Source organism: Osmia lignaria, unplaced genomic scaffold, assembly GCF_051020975.1.
Source record: "Osmia lignaria lignaria isolate PbOS001 unplaced genomic scaffold, iyOsmLign1 scaffold0005, whole genome shotgun sequence".
In the NCBI taxonomy this organism is placed as follows: domain Eukaryota; kingdom Metazoa; phylum Arthropoda; class Insecta; order Hymenoptera; family Megachilidae; genus Osmia; species Osmia lignaria.
Window position 1 is genome coordinate 6,438,582 of NW_027478162.1, and position 13,176 is coordinate 6,451,757.

Consider the following 13,176-nt stretch of genomic DNA (forward strand, 5'->3'; position numbering starts at 1 on the left):
AAGAATAAGAAATATTTCGAAATATGTCCGTCAGGCCCCTTCCCTTGAGATAAATCTGCAAATATCTCGGAAACGAAGCGAGCTACGTCAAAATGTTAAGAGACCTTTTTTGTAGAGAATTATGTTTCCTACAATTTACGTTCTATGATATTTTTTGATCAGATGCGTAGTTCTCGAGATATATCAAGATATTTAAAAGTTCCGAAGCCGCACCAACATAATAGAGATAAAGAAACACCGTGGCCCCTTTCTTTGAGATAACTCTGCACTATTGCGAGCTGCAAATGCCACTTCCAGCTTAGCTGTGCAGAAGAAGAACAACAAGACGAAGAAATATCTCGAAATATGTCCGTCAGGCCCCTTCCCTTGAGATAAATCTGCAAATATCTCGGAAACGAAGCGAGCTATGGCAAAATGTTAAGAGACCTTTTTTGTAGAGAATTATGTTTCCTACAATTTACGTTCTCTGATATTTTTTGATCAGAAGCGTAGTTTTCGAGATATATCGAGATATTTAAAAGTTCCGAAGCCGCACCAACATAATAGAGATACAGAAACACCGTGGCCCCTTTCTTTGAGATAACTCTGCACTATTGCGACCTGCAAATGCCACTTCCAGCTTAGCTGTGCAGAAGAGGAACAACAAGAAGAAGAAACATCTCGGAATATGTCCGTCAGGCCCCTTCCCTTGAGCTAACTCTGCAAATATCTCGGAAACGATGCCAGCTATGGGAAAATGTTAAGAGACCTTTTTTGTAGAGAATTAAGTTTCCTACTTTTTATGTTCTATGATATTTTTCGATCAGAGGCGTAGTTCTCGAGATATATCAAGATATTTAAAAGTTCCGAAGCCGCACCAACATAATAGAGATACAGAAACACCGTGGCCCCTTTCTTTGAGATAACTCTGCACGATTGCGAGCTGGAAATGCCACTTCCAGTTTAGCTGTGCAGAAGAAGAACAACAAGAAGAAGAAATATCTCGAAATATGTCCATCAGGACCCTTCCCTTGAGATAAATCTGCAAATATCTCGGAAACGAAGCGAGCTATGGCAAAATGTTAGGAGACCTTTTTTGTAGAGAATTATGTTTCCTAGAATTTATGTTCTATGATATTTTTTGATCAGAAGCGTAGTTTTCGAGATATATCGAGATATTTAAAAGTTCCGAAGCCGCACCAACATAATAGAGATACAGAAACACCGTGGCCCCTTTCTTTGGGATAACTCTGCACTATTGCGAGCTGGAAATGCCACTTCCAGTTTAGCTGTGCAGAAGAAGAACAACAAGAAGAAGAAATATCTCGAAATATGTCCGTCAGGCCCCTTCCCTTGAGATAAATCTGCAAATATCTCGGAAACGAAGCGAGCTATGGCAAAATGTTAAGAGACCTTTTTTGTAGAGAATTAAGTTTCCTACTTTTTATGTTCTATGATATTTTTTGATCAGATGCGTAGTTCTCGAGATATATCAAGATATTTAAAAGCTCCGAAGCTGCACCAACATAATAGAGGTACAGAAACACCGTGGCCCCTTTCTTTGAGATAACTCTGCACTATTGCGAGCTGCAAATGCCACTTCCAGCTTAGCTGTGCAGAAGAAGAACAACAAGAATAAGAAATATTTCGAAATATGTCCGTCAGGCCCCTTCCCTTGAGATAAATCTGCAAATATCTCGGAAACGAAGCGAGCTAGGGCAAAATGTTAAGAGACCTTTTTTGTAGAGAATTAAGTTTCCTACTTTTTATGCTCTATGATATTTTTTGATCGGATGCGTAGTTCTCGAGATATATCAAGATATTTAAAAAATCCGAAGCCGCACCAACATAATAGAGATACAGAAACACCGTGGCCCCTTTCTTTGAGATAACTCTGCACTATTGCGAGCTGCAAATGCCACTTCCAGCTTAGCTGTGCAGAAGAAGAACAACAAAAAGAAGAAATATCTCGAAATATGTCCGTCAGGCCCCTTCCCTTGAGATAAATCTGCAAATATCTCGGAAACGAAGCGAGCTATGGCAAAATGTTAAGAGACCTCTTTTGTAGAGAATTAAGTTTCCTACTTTTTATGTTCTATGATATTTTTCGATCAGATGCGTAGTTCTCGAGATATATCGAGATATTTAAAAGTTCCGAAGCCGCACCAACATAATAGAGATACAGAAACACCGTGGCCCCTTTCTTTGAGATAACTCTGCACTATTGCGAGCTGCAAATGCCACTTCCAGCTTAGCTGTGCAGAAGAAGAACAACAAGAAGAAGAAATATCTCGAAATATGTCCGTCAGGCCCCTTCCCTCGAGATAAATCTGCAAATATCTCGGAAACGAAGCGAGCTATGGCAAAATGTTAAGAGACCTTTTTTGTAGAGAATTAAGTTTCCTACTTTTTATGTTCTATGATATTTTTTGATCGGATGCGTAGTTCTCGAGATATATCAAGATATTTAAAAGTTCCGAAGCCGCACCAACATAATAGAGATACAGAAACACCGTGGCCCCTTTCTTTGAGATAACTCTGCACTATTGCGAGCTGCAAATGCCACTTCCAGCTTAGCTGTGCAGAAGAAGAACAACAAGAAGAAGAAATATCCGGAAATATGTCCGTCAGGCCCCTTCCCTTGAGATAAATCTGCAAATATCTCGGAAACGAAGCGAGCTATGGCAAAATGTTAAGAGACCTTTTTTGTAGAGAATTAAGTTTCCTACTTTTTATGTTCTATGATATTTTTTGATCAGATGCGTAGTTCTCGAGATATATCAAGATATTTAAAAGCTCCGAAGCTGCACCAACATAATAGAGGTACAGAAACACCGTGGCCCCTTTCTTTGAGATAACTCTGCACTATTGCGAGCTGCAAATGCCACTTCCAGCTTAGCTGTGCAGAAGAAGAACAACAAGAATAAGAAATATTTCGAAATATGTCCGTCAGGCCCCTTCCCTTGAGATAAATCTGCAAATATCTCGGAAACGAAGCGAGCTATGGCAAAATGTTAAGAGACCTTTTTTGTAGAGAATTATGTTTCCTACAATTTACGTTCTCTGATATTTTTTGATCAGAAGCGTAGTTTTCGAGATATATCGAGATATTTAAAAGTTCCGAAGCCGCACCAACATAATAGAGATACAGAAACACCGTGGCCCCTTTCTTTGAGATAACTCTGCACTATTGCGACCTGCAAATGCCACTTCCAGCTTAGCTGTGCAGAAGAGGAACAACAAGAAGAAGAAACATCTCGGAATATGTCCGTCAGGCCCCTTCCCTTGAGCTAACTCTGCAAATATCTCGGAAACGATGCCAGCTATGGGAAAATGTTAAGAGACCTTTTTTGTAGAGAATTAAGTTTCCTACTTTTTATGTTCTATGATATTTTTCGATCAGAGGCGTAGTTCTCGAGATATATCAAGATATTTAAAAGTTCCGAAGCCGCACCAACATAATAGAGATACAGAAACACCGTGGCCCCTTTCTTTGAGATAACTCTGCACGATTGCGAGCTGGAAATGCCACTTCCAGTTTAGCTGTGCAGAAGAAGAACAACAAGAAGAAGAAATATCTCGAAATATGTCCATCAGGACCCTTCCGTTGAGATAAATCTGCAAATATCTCGGAAACGAAGCGAGCTATGGCAAAATGTTAGGAGACCTTTTTTGTAGAGAATTAGGATTCCTACTTTTTATGTTCTATGATATTTTTTGAACAGATGCGTAGTTCTCGAGATATATCAAGATATTTAAAAGTTCCGAAGCCGCACCAACATAATAGAGATACAGAAACACCGTGGCCCCTTTCTTTGAGATAACTCTGCACTATTGCGCGCTACAAATGCCACTTCCAGCTTAGCTGTGCAGAAGAAGAACAACAAGAAGAAGAAATATCTCGAAATATGTCCGTCAGGCCCCTTCCCTTGAGATAAATCTGCAAATATCTCGGAAACGAAGCGAGCTATGGCAAAATGTTAAGAGACCTTTTTCGTAGAGAATTAAGTTTCCTACTTTTTATGTTCTATGATATTTTTTGATCAGAAGCGTAGTTTTCGAGATATATCGAGATATTTAAAAGTTCCGAAGCCGCACCAACATAATAGAGATACAGAAACACCGTGGCCCCTTTCTTTGAGATAACTCTGCACTATTGCGACCTGCAAATGCCACTTCCAGCTTAGCTGTGCAGAAGAGGAACAACAAGAAGAAGAAATATCTCGGAATATGTCCGTCAGGCCCCTTCCCTTGAGCTAACTCTGCAAATATCTCGGAAACGATGCCAGTTATGGGAAAATGTTAAGAGACCTTTTTTGTAGAGAATTAAGTTTCCTACTTTTTATGTTCTATGATATTTTTCGATCAGAGGCGTAGTTCTCGAGATATATCAAGATATTTAAAAGTTCCGAAGCCGCACCAACATAATAGAGATACAGAAACACCGTGGCCCCTTTCTTTGAGATAACTCTGCACGATTGCGAGCTGGAAATGCCACTTCCAGTTTAGCTGTGCAGAAGAAGAACAACAAGAAGAAGAAATATCTCGAAATATGTCCATCAGGACCCTTCCCTTGAGATAAATCTGCAAATATCTCGGAAACGAAGCGAGCTATGGCAAAATGTTAGGAGACCTTTTTTGTAGAGAATTATGTTTCCTAGAATTTATGTTCTATGATATTTTTTGATCAGAAGCGTAGTTTTCGAGATATATCGAGATATTTAAAAGTTCCGAAGCCGCACCAACATAATAGAGATACAGAAACACCGTGGCCCCTTTCTTTGGGATAACTCTGCACTATTGCGAGCTGGAAATGCCACTTCCAGTTTAGCTGTGCAGAAGAAGAACAACAAGAAGAAGAAATATCTCGAAATATGTCCGTCAGGCCCCTTCCCTTGAGATAAATCTGCAAATATCTCGGAAACGAAGCGAGCTATGGCAAAATGTTAAGAGACCTTTTTTGTAGAGAATTAAGTTTCCTACTTTTTATGTTCTATGATATTTTTTGATCAGATGCGTAGTTCTCGAGATATATCAAGATATTTAAAAGCTCCGAAGCTGCACCAACATAATAGAGGTACAGAAACACCGTGGCCCCTTTCTTTGAGATAACTCTGCACTATTGCGAGCTGCAAATGCCACTTCCAGCTTAGCTGTGCAGAAGAAGAACAACAAGAATAAGAAATATTTCGAAATATGTCCGTCAGGCCCCTTCCCTTGAGATAAATCTGCAAATATCTCGGAAACGAAGCGAGCTAGGGCAAAATGTTAAGAGACCTTTTTTGTAGAGAATTAAGTTTCCTACTTTTTATGCTCTATGATATTTTTTGATCGGATGCGTAGTTCTCGAGATATATCAAGATATTTAAAAAATCCGAAGCCGCACCAACATAATAGAGATACAGAAACACCGTGGCCCCTTTCTTTGAGATAACTCTGCACTATTGCGAGCTGCAAATGCCACTTCCAGCTTAGCTGTGCAGAAGAAGAACAACAAAAAGAAGAAATATCTCGAAATATGTCCGTCAGGCCCCTTCCCTTGAGATAAATCTGCAAATATCTCGGAAACGAAGCGAGCTATGGCAAAATGTTAAGAGACCTCTTTTGTAGAGAATTAAGTTTCCTACTTTTTATGTTCTATGATATTTTTCGATCAGATGCGTAGTTCTCGAGATATATCGAGATATTTAAAAGTTCCGAAGCCGCACCAACATAATAGAGATACAGAAACACCGTGGCCCCTTTCTTTGAGATAACTCTGCACTATTGCGAGCTGCAAATGCCACTTCCAGCTTAGCTGTGCAGAAGAAGAACAACAAGAAGAAGAAATATCTCGAAATATGTCCGTCAGGCCCCTTCCCTCGAGATAAATCTGCAAATATCTCGGAAACGAAGCGAGCTATGGCAAAATGTTAAGAGACCTTTTTTGTAGAGAATTAAGTTTCCTACTTTTTATGTTCTATGATATTTTTTGATCGGATGCGTAGTTCTCGAGATATATCAAGATATTTAAAAGTTCCGAAGCCGCACCAACATAATAGAGATACAGAAACACCGTGGCCCCTTTCTTTGAGATAACTCTGCACTATTGCGAGCTGCAAATGCCACTTCCAGCTTAGCTGTGCAGAAGAAGAACAACAAGAAGAAGAAATATCCGGAAATATGTCCGTCAGGCCCCTTCCCTTGAGATAAATCTGCAAATATCTCGGAAACGAAGCGAGCTATGGCAAAATGTTAAGAGACCTTTTTTGTAGAGAATTAAGTTTCCTACTTTTTATGTTCTATGATATTTTTTGATCAGATGCGTAGTTCTCGAGATATATCAAGATATTTAAAAGCTCCGAAGCTGCACCAACATAATAGAGGTACAGAAACACCGTGGCCCCTTTCTTTGAGATAACTCTGCACTATTGCGAGCTGCAAATGCCACTTCCAGCTTAGCTGTGCAGAAGAAGAACAACAAGAATAAGAAATATTTCGAAATATGTCCGTCAGGCCCCTTCCCTTGAGATAAATCTGCAAATATCTCGGAAACGAAGCGAGCTAGGGCAAAATGTTAAGAGACCTTTTTTGTAGAAAATTAGGTTTCCTACTTTTTATGTTCTATGATATTTTTTGATCAGATGCGTAGTTCTCGAGATATATCAAGATATTTAAAAGTTCCGAAGCCGCACCAACATAATAGAGATACAGAAACACCGTAGCCCCTTTCTTTGCGATAACTCTGCACTATTGCGAGCTGCAAATGCCACTTCCAGCTTAGCTGTGCAGAAGAAGAACAACAAGAAGAAGAAATATCTCGAAATATGTCCGTCAGGCCCCTTCCCTTGAGATAAATCTGCAAATATCTCGGAAACGAAGCGAGCTATGGCAAAATGTTAAGAGACCTTTTTTGTAGAGAATTATGTTTCCTACAATTTATGTTCTATGATATTTTTTGATCAGAAGCGTAGTTTTCGAGATATATCGAGATATTTAAAAGTTCCGAAGCTGCACCAACATAATAGAGGTACAGAGACACCGTGGCCCCTTTCTTTGAGATAACTCTGCACTATTGCGGGCTGCAAATGCCACTTCCAGCTTAGCTGTGCAGAAGAAGAACAACAAGAATAAGAAATATTTCGAAATATGTCCGTCAGGCCCCTTCCCTTGAGATAAATCTGCAAATATCTCGGAAACGAAGCGAGCTATGGCAAAATGTTAAGAGACCTTTTTTGTAGAGAATTAAGTTTCCTACTTTTTATGCTCTATGATATTTTTTGATCGGATGCGTAGTTCTCGAGATATATCAAGATATTTAAAAAATCCGAAGCCGCACCAACATAATAGAGATACAGAAACACCGTGGCCCCTTTCTTTGAGATAACTCTGCACTATTGCGAGCTGCAAATGCCACTTCCAGCTTAGCTGTGCAGAAGAAGAACAACAAAAAGAAGAAATATCTCGAAATATGTCCGTCAGGCCCCTTCCCTTGAGATAAATCTGCAAATATCTCGGAAACGAAGCGAGCTATGGCAAAATGTTAAGAGACCTCTTTTGTAGAGAATTAAGTTTCCTACTTTTTATGTTCTATGATATTTTTCGATCAGATGCGTAGTTCTCGAGATATATCGAGATATTTAAAAGTTCCGAAGCCGCACCAACATAATAGAGATACAGAAACACCGTGGCCCCTTTCTTTGAGATAACTCTGCACTATTGCGAGCTGCAAATGCCACTTCCAGCTTAGCTGTGCAGAAGAAGAACAACAAGAAGAAGAAATATCCGGAAATATGTCCGTCAGGCCCCTTCCCTTGAGATAAATCTGCAAATATCTCGGAAACGAAGCGAGCTACGGCAAAATGTAAAGAGACCTTTTTTGTAGAGAATTATATTTCCCACAATTTAGGTTCTATGATATTTTTTGATCAGAAGCGTAGTTTTCGAGATATATCGAGATATTTAAAAGATCCGAAGCCGCACCAACATAATAGAGATACAGAAACACCGTGGCCCCTTTCTTTGAGATAACTCTGCACTATTGCGAGCTGCAAATGCCACATCTAGCTTAGCTGTGCAGAAGAAGAACAACAAGAAGAAGAAATATCTCGAAATATGTCCGTCAGGCCCCTTCCCTTGAGATAAATCTGCAAATATCTCGGAAACGAAGCGAGCTATGGCAAAATGTTAAGAGACCTTTTTTGTAGAGAATTAAGTTTCCTACTTTTTATGTTCTATGATATTTTTTGATCAGATCCGTAGTTCTCGAGATATATCAAGATATCTAAAAGTTCCGAAGCCGCACCAACATAATAGAGATACAGAAACACCGTGGCCCCTTTCTTCGAGATAACTCTGCTCTATTGCAAGCTGCATATGCCACTTCCAGCTTAGCTGTGCAGAAGAAGAACAACAAGAAGAAGAAATATCTCGAAAAATGTCCGTCAGGCCCCTTCCCTTGAGATAAATCTGCAAATATCTCGGAAACGAAGCGAGCTATGGCAAAATGTTAAGAGACCTTATTTGTAGAGAATTAAGTTTCCTACTTTTTATGTTCTATGATATTTTTTGATCACATGCGTAGTTCTCGAGATATATCAAGATATTTAAAAGTTCCGAAGCCGCACCAACATAATAGAGATACAGAAACACCGTGGCCCCTTTCTATGAGATAACTCTGCACTATTGCGAGCGGCAAATGCCACTTCCAGCTTAGCTGTGCAGAAGAAGAACAACAAGAAGAAGAAATATCTGGAAATATGTCCGTCAGGCCCCTTCCCTTGAGATAAATCTGCAAATATCTCGGAAACGAAGCGAGCTAGGGCAAAATGTTAAGAGACCTTTTTTGTAGAAAATTAGGTTTCCTACTTTTTATGTTCTATGATATTTTTTGATCAGATGCGTAGTTCTCGAGATATATCAAGATATTTAAAAGTTCCGAAGCCGCACCAACATAATAGAGATACAGAAACACCGTAGCCCCTTTCTTTGCGATAACTCTGCACTATTGCGAGCTGCAAATGCCACTTCCAGCTTAGCTGTGCAGAAGAAGAACAACAAGAAGAAGAAATATCTCGAAATATGTCCGTCAGGCCCCTTCCCTTGAGATAAATCTGCAAATATCTCGGAAACGAAGCGAGCTATGGCAAAATGTTAAGAGACCTTTTTTGTAGAGAATTATGTTTCCTACAATTTATGTTCTATGATATTTTTTGATCAGAAGCGTAGTTTTCGAGATATATCGAGATATTTAAAAGTTCCGAAGCTGCACCAACATAATAGAGGTACAGAGACACCGTGGCCCCTTTCTTTGAGATAACTCTGCACTATTGCGGGCTGCAAATGCCACTTCCAGCTTAGCTGTGCAGAAGAAGAACAACAAGAATAAGAAATATTTCGAAATATGTCCGTCAGGCCCCTTCCCTTGAGATAAATCTGCAAATATCTCGGAAACGAAGCGAGCTATGGCAAAATGTTAAGAGACCTTTTTTGTAGAGAATTAAGTTTCCTACTTTTTATGTTCTATGATATTTTTTGATCGGATGCGTAGTTCTCGAGATATATCAAGATATTTAAAAGTTCCGAAGCCGCACCAACATAATAGAGATACAGAAACACCGTGGCCCCTTTCTTTGAGATAACTCTGCACTATTGCGAGCTGCAAATGCCACTTCCAGCTTAGCTGTGCAGAAGAAGAACAACAAGAAGAAGAAATATCTCGAAATATGTCCGTCAGGCCCCTTCCCTTGAGATAAATCTGCAAATATCTCGGAAACGAAGCGAGCTATGGCAAAATGTTAAGAGACCTTTTTTGTAGAGAATTATGTTTCCTACAATTTATGTTCTATGATATTTTTTGATCAGAAGCGTAGTTTTCGAGATATATCGAGATATTTAAAAGTTCCGAAGCTGCACCAACATAATAGAGGTACAGAGACACCGTGGCCCCTTTCTTTGAGATAACTCTGCACTATTGCGGGCTGCAAATGCCACTTCCAGCTTAGCTGTGCAGAAGAAGAACAACAAGAATAAGAAATATTTCGAAATATGTCCGTCAGGCCCCTTCCCTTGAGATAAATCTGCAAATATCTCGGAAACGAAGCGAGCTATGGCAAAATGTTAAGAGACCTTTTTTGTAGAGAATTAAGTTTCCTACTTTTTATGCTCTATGATATTTTTTGATCGGATGCGTAGTTCTCGAGATATATCAAGATATTTAAAAAATCCGAAGCCGCACCAACATAATAGAGATACAGAAACACCGTGGCCCCTTTCTTTGAGATAACTCTGCACTATTGCGAGCTGCAAATGCCACTTCCAGCTTAGCTGTGCAGAAGAAGAACAACAAAAAGAAGAAATATCTCGAAATATGTCCGTCAGGCCCCTTCCCTTGAGATAAATCTGCAAATATCTCGGAAACGAAGCGAGCTATGGCAAAATGTTAAGAGACCTCTTTTGTAGAGAATTAAGTTTCCTACTTTTTATGTTCTATGATATTTTTCGATCAGATGCGTAGTTCTCGAGATATATCGAGATATTTAAAAGTTCCGAAGCCGCACCAACATAATAGAGATACAGAAACACCGTGGCCCCTTTCTTTGAGATAACTCTGCACTATTGCGAGCTGCAAATGCCACTTCCAGCTTAGCTGTGCAGAAGAAGAACAACAAAAAGAAGAAATATCTCGAAATATGTCCGTCAGGCCCCTTCCCTTGAGATAAATCTGCAAATATCTCGGAAACGAAGCGAGCTATGGCAAAATGTTAAGAGACCTTTTTTGTAGAGAATTAAGTTTCCTACTTTTTATGTTCTATGATATTTTTTGATCGGATGCGTAGTTCTCGAGATATATCAAGATATTTAAAAGTTCCGAAGCCGCACCAACATAATAGAGATACAGAAACACCGTGGCCCCTTTCTTTGAGATAACTCTGCACTATTGCGAGCTGCAAATGCCACTTCCAGCTTAGCTGTGCAGAAGAAGAACAACAAGAAGAAGAAATATCCGGAAATATGTCCGTCAGGCCCCTTCCCTTGAGATAAATCTGCAAATATCTCGGAAACGAAGCGAGCTACGGCAAAATGTTAAGAGACCTTTTTTGTAGAGAATTATATTTCCCACAATTTAGGTTCTATGATATTTTTTGATCAGAAGCGTAGTTTTCGAGATATATCGAGATATTTAAAAGATCCGAAGCCGCACCAACATAATAGAGATACAGAAACACCGTGGCCCCTTTCTTTGAGATAACTCTGCACTATTGCGAGCTGCAAATGCCACATCCAGCTTAGCTGTGCAGAAGAAGAACAACAAGAAGAAGAAATATCTCGAAATATGTCCGTCAGGCCCCTTCCCTTGAGATAAATCTGCAAATATCTCGGAAACGAAGCGAGCTATGGCAAAATGTTAAGAGACCTTTTTTGTAGAGAATTAAGTTTCCTACTTTTTATGTTCTATGATATTTTTTGATCAGATCCGTAGTTCTCGAGATATATCAAGATATCTAAAAGTTCCGAAGCCGCACCAACATAATAGAGATACAGAAACACCGTGGCCCCTTTCTTCGAGATAACTCTGCTCTATTGCGAGCTGCATATGCCACTTCCAGCTTAGCTGTGCAGAAGAAGAACAACAAGAAGAAGAAATATCTCGAAAAATGTCCGTCAGGCCCCTTCCCTTGAGATAAATCTGCAAATATCTCGGAAACGAAGCGAGCTATGGCAAAATGTTAAGAGACCTTATTTGTAGAGAATTAAGTTTCCTACTTTTTATGTTCTATGATATTTTTTGAACAGATGCGTAGTTCTCGAGATATATCAAGATATTTAAAAGTTCCGAAGCCGCACCAACATAATAGAGATACAGAAACACCGTGGCCCCTTTCTTTGAGATAACTCTGCACTATTGCGCGCTGCAAATGCCACTTCCAGCTTAGCTGTGCAGAAGAAGAACAACAAGAAGAAGAAATATCTCGAAATATGTCCGTCAGGACCCTTCCCTTGAGATAAATCTGCAAATATCTCGGAAACGAAGCGAGCTATTGCAAAACGTTAAGAGACCTTTTTTGTAGAGAATTAAGTTTCCTACTTTTTATGTTCTATGATATTTTTTGATCAGATGCGTAGTTCTCGAGATATATCAAGATATTTAAAAGTTCCGAAGCCGCACCAACATAATAGAGATACAGAAACACCGTAGCCCCTTTCTTTGCGATAACTCTGCACTATTGCGAGCTGCAAATGCCACTTCCAGCTTAGCTGTGCAGAAGAAGAACAACAAGAAGAAGAAATATCTCGAAATATGTCCGTCAGGCCCCTTCCCTTGAGATAAATCTGCAAATATCTCGGAAACGAAGCGAGCTATGGCAAAATGTTAAGAGACCTTTTTTGTAGAGAATTATGTTTCCTACAATTTATGTTCTATGATATTTTTTGATCAGAAGCGTAGTTTTCGAGATATATCGAGATATTTAAAAGTTCCGAAGCTGCACCAACATAATAGAGGTACAGAGACACCGTGGCCCCTTTCTTTGAGATAACTCTGCACTATTGCGGGCTGCAAATGCCACTTCCAGCTTAGCTGTGCAGAAGAAGAACAACAAGAATAAGAAATATTTCGAAATATGTCCGTCAGGCCCCTTCCCTTGAGATAAATCTGCAAATATCTCGGAAACGAAGCGAGCTATGGCAAAATGTTAAGAGACCTTTTTTGTAGAGAATTAAGTTTCCTACTTTTTATGCTCTATGATATTTTTTGATCGGATGCGTAGTTCTCGAGATATATCAAGATATTTAAAAGTTCCGAAGCCGCACCAACATAATAGAGATACAGAAACACCGTAGCCCCTTTCTTTGCGATAACTCTGCACTATTGCGAGCTGCAAATGCCACTTCCAGCTTAGCTGTGCAGAAGAAGAACAACAAGAAGAAGAAATATCTCGAAATATGTCCGTCAGGCCCCTTCCCTTGAGATAAATCTGCAAATATCTCGGAAACGAAGCGAGCTATGGCAAAATGTTAAGAGACCTTTTTTGTAGAGAATTAAGTTTCCTACTTTTTATGCTCTATGATATTTTTTGATCGGATGCGTAGTTCTCGAGATATATCAAGATATTTAAAAAATCCGAAGCCGCACCAACATAATAGAGATACAGAAACACCGTGGCCCCTTTCTTTGAGATAACTCTGCACTATTGCGAGCTGCAAATGCCACTTCCA